This window comes from Colossoma macropomum, unplaced genomic scaffold, assembly GCF_904425465.1.
Source record: "Colossoma macropomum unplaced genomic scaffold, Colossoma_macropomum, whole genome shotgun sequence".
NCBI classification, from domain to species: domain Eukaryota; kingdom Metazoa; phylum Chordata; class Actinopteri; order Characiformes; family Serrasalmidae; genus Colossoma; species Colossoma macropomum.
The window spans coordinates 1-4,339 of record NW_023495302.1 but is presented as its reverse complement, the minus strand read 5'-3'; the positions used below and the strand labels follow the sequence as shown (position 1 = coordinate 4,339).

The following is a 4,339-nucleotide window of genomic DNA, read 5'->3' as shown; positions in this document are numbered from 1 at the left end:
CGACCCATTCTTTCACAAATGTTTGTAGAAGCATACCTAGGTGAATTCAATGATTTGGATGGGTGAGTGAATACTTTTGGCAATATAGTGTATCATGATGTTATATTTTTTCAATATGTCCCACTTCTAGTTGAAACCAAGTCTTAAAAGTGTTGAGCGTAACAAAGTTTGCTTTCTAAATGATTGTATTGTTAATTTAACAAAATGCCTGAGCACAGATGATTTGAGGTCAACACCTGCAGTTACCTTCGCTGTGCTTAGTGAATGAGACATCACTGAAGACAAGACGTGGTCTGTTTCATTAGGAGTAGTTTTCACCTTGGCGGCAATGGAAGGACTTCTGCAAAGATCTACATGATCTATATGAATGCAAGCTTTAAAAACACAAAATGGAAAGCAAAACTTAATCAACATCTTGCACATCTGCTCTGACTCCTAAACCTATTACATCTACAGAGAAATGTATGGATATAAACAAACTTAGACATCAAAGTGTCTTCACAGTAGTGAAACATCCCTGAAAAACACTATTCTAGTACAAATTCAGTCATAGTCTAATGTAGAACTGGGCGATATGGTCAAAAATGTTATCACGATAAACAAAATTCATATTGTTCGATATCGATACATACCGCGATAAATGTCAAATCATTATTTCTTTCAAGTTTGAAGGCTGATTTTTGGTCCTGGGGGGTTAATTGCTGTTTTAAACTATCCTTTATGGTCGGAACACAACAAACACTCGCCAAACAGTGGAACATTTCACAAATCTGTCATGGGAGAGTGGGAGAGAGTGTCTGGTGAGCTGTTTTTACCAGCTGGAAAAGCATGGCTATTTTGTAATAGTCATAATTTAAGAAAGAAAACAGATTATTTTTAGCTGGTGACGAGCGCTCGGCTACCACGCTACAAATGACATCACAGTATTCAGACACCAGCTAGCGACAACTGGATTTCTCTATACTATTATAGTAGTTTAAGTGGTGAACCGCAAAATATCAACACCAGACAAACAGAGTCCTCTTTTTAGGTACGTTTAAACTGAAAACAGTGCTTTTGTGTCGTGTTTGATCTACAGTATCATCAATTCTCTGTGTTTTGGAGTGACAGAGCGCTGCTTCAAGTTAGCCAGCTGCTAAAAACAGCTAGCCTGGAAAGATAGCACTCTCCCGCTCTCCACTGCCTCACAGCTTCCTCAGTTTACTTTCGTTTAAATCAGGGCTGTAACGAACATGAACCCACGTCTTTCTTTCACTTTCGTTGCTTGGGAATGCACTAATACTAAAATATGACTGAGCACTGTAACAGCGCTGTAGTTGTGAGGATTGTGATTGTGATTTAACGCTGCTAAAGCTGGTTAGGATGTTAGTAAAGAGTTGAGTTCGCTGTAGGTCAGTATAGTTACACAAAAAAAAACATAGTATACCAAACAACAACAGCACAAAGCCACTAGCCACTATTGCACTTCCTAAAAATGAGGACAGTTACGCTACAGACAATTCTGATAATGACTTATCATCCATGAAATTAAATATGTCATTCATTAAAGCTAGCCCATGAAATCTTTGATAAATATTCTTCCAACTACCTGTCTGGCATCAGACGAACTCCCGAGGGTCTCATAAGGAATCTTGCTGTGCTCCTCAGGTAGATTACTTCAAGATTAAAGAAAAACGGATTTAGTTATATTTTATTGCTACTACATTGCACATGTTCAAAGTTCATAAATACAGTGAATTCTTGAATAGTATTCATCTTTATTGTCTTCACTGTTAGATAGCAAATGGATAAAACAACCCTAAAGCTAAATTTAAAAGCTAAAAACTACGTAAAAGTTATTTTGTAATGTTGTGATTCATAATCCGAATAATCGATTATTCGTTTCAGTAATCAATAGATTATTCGACTATGAAATTAGTCGTTTGTTGCAGCCCTACTGGGCAGTTACACTACAGATGAGTCAGAATGAGAACTTGCACACTCCAAGTAGAACCTAGGAACTCAAAGCTATTTAGTGTATGTAAAATGTCCCAATTCCAGATTCTCTGATCACCAACAAAACAAATACATCATTTCCTCAAAATTAAGCTGTTAAACGTCAAGAAACTTTCCTCCAATTACCTGTCTGTCATCTGGTGAGCTCTCGAGGGTCTCATGAGGAATCCTGATTTGCTCCGCAGATAGGGTCTGGAAGGCATGCTTTAAGAAGAATTATTATAATTTTAGTTTTATATGTTAAAAATACAGAAAGCTGAGTCACTGTATACCGTACTTCACTGTATTTAGCAGAAAACTGCAATTTACAGACTAAATATGGTCAGTCTAAATATACCCACACAACTGTCTTTACTACACTGACAAATTTAAAACATGAAAATTATTCCCAATTCATTTACATCACACACAAAAGTTCACTATGTATGGTTCAATGTTAGTAAAAAGCATAATCACCTGACGCATTTGATAAATCATTTAGGACACAAAAATGACCTTTGCTCTCCATGGCCAATCCGAATCACCATAGTTATAATTTATTTCCTCTCCAGCCTCTATGTTGTTCAGTGCAAATTAACATAGATATTTATATAAAAACCTTAAGTCTGCCTTAGTTTTGTAACGTCACCACAAGCGTAAACAACCTGTTTTAGCTAAAGAAATGTAGTTCTGTATTTGGTTCTAACACAGACCACTGAAGACGTGCATCAATCTGTAGCTGGCGTTACGCTCGTATTTGGAGCTCGGGATGAACAGACAGCTGCCTCGTTCTTTTTTTCTAACTTCTTTTTTATGCGCCCTCATTCTGTACATGGAAATACATAACAATGGCATTATAATAAAACGTAGTATGCTATTATACAGTATAATATATGCAGACAAATACAGTAGGTTCAACTAACACACTGACAAAGCCTGCTTGTTTGTGTGATTTAAGGACGCTGCCAGTCTAATGACGTCAACACACTGCGCAGTAGCATTAGCTTACACGTAGCAATGCTCATATTTCAACTCTTTATCGATCTCGTAATTCCGAGGATCCAGTGATATTCAAGAGAAGAATGTTCAAATGTAACAGCTTTGAAACATTTTTGATTACTACAGGATGCGACAGAAGCAATTTTTGAACTCTATTTTTTCCTCATAGAAAAATTCCATTTAGATCCAGAGTTCTTTATGTGAGCATAAGAGCATGGCGCCAACTACAGAATGACAATACAACTTCAGTGGTCTATACAGAGACCTATTCTGTGGCACCCGTTACGGTGTCATGTTTTTCTGATCTTCCTTTTTGGCTGTAGCAAAGCAATTAAAGTACATAGTGTGCATAAAACAAAACTTTGAGAAGAGCTTACTTACCACCACCTTTTTTCTTTCCACTGAAAATCAAAAAGGAAAGCCTTTTTGACATCATCATATTGTGTCTTTCTGTCCAGAGTCTCCTTTTGAGTAAGAACTTCACCTCTGCACTCAAGAAGAAAATCTCCTTTGTCAATGTTCTGTGTCGCACAAACTCCTCTCCCTTTGGGAAAATAAACAAATACATTTTATTATTTTTTTTGTCTTTAATTGGTCAGGAGTGCGTAGCTGGTCATGGAGATCTACCATCCTGCAGAATTTAGTTGCAGCCCTAAAACTGCACATGTAATCCAGTTTCAGAGAGTCTGCTGTGTTGGAGCTCTCCAGGGCGGCAGATCTCCAGGGCTGGAACTGGCAAGCCCCTCTCTAGCTCTTCATCAATGGTCATGCAGATCACAGAGCTGCTCTTAGCTGGATATTTCAGGTGGTGGTCCACTCTCATCCTTGCAGTGACAATGACGTGTGCAAAAACTCCACAAACATCAGCACCACACACATTAACATATCAGTGTCACTGATGTGCTGAGAATAGACCACCACCCAGATAATATCTGGACAGCAGCAGCCTTGTCAACAGAACCTGACTAATGAAGAATAGGGTAGAGTTGAGTCAAATCACGTCATTAACAAAGGAAAATAAAACGCTACAGCAAAGCATAAACAACATAACAACCCAACTCTCATCTGTAATAAAAGAAAACAAAGAAATGAAAGAGACAATTCTTGGCTTACAAGTGCGCAGTATGAGAGACAACATAGTGTTCTCTGGCATCCCAGAGAAAACAGCTGAAATCCCAGAAAACGTCGTAACGGAGTTTATGATCACCAAATTAGGAAGAAAAAACACTGAAAACAAACATCCAAGACCTATCATGGCGAAAGTTGAACATTACAAGCACAAACAGCTCATACTCAGCAAAGGAAGAGAACTCAAAGGAACAGATTTCGGCATCAACGACCAGTACCCCCGCGGAAAACAACTGGA

General features: G+C 38.1%; 1 long non-coding RNA gene across 1 annotated transcript; it reads right to left on the bottom strand.

Moving 5' to 3' along the window:
* Nucleotides 1–256: 256 nt before the first annotated feature.
* LOC118801673 lies at nt 257–4,320 on the bottom strand. Its single transcript, XR_005006561.1, has 3 exons — nt 3,355–4,320; nt 1,589–2,199; nt 257–374 (listed from the first exon to the last, which is right to left on the bottom strand). It is a non-coding gene; the product is annotated as an uncharacterized LOC118801673 (long non-coding RNA).
* Nucleotides 4,321–4,339: the final 19 nt, after the last annotated feature.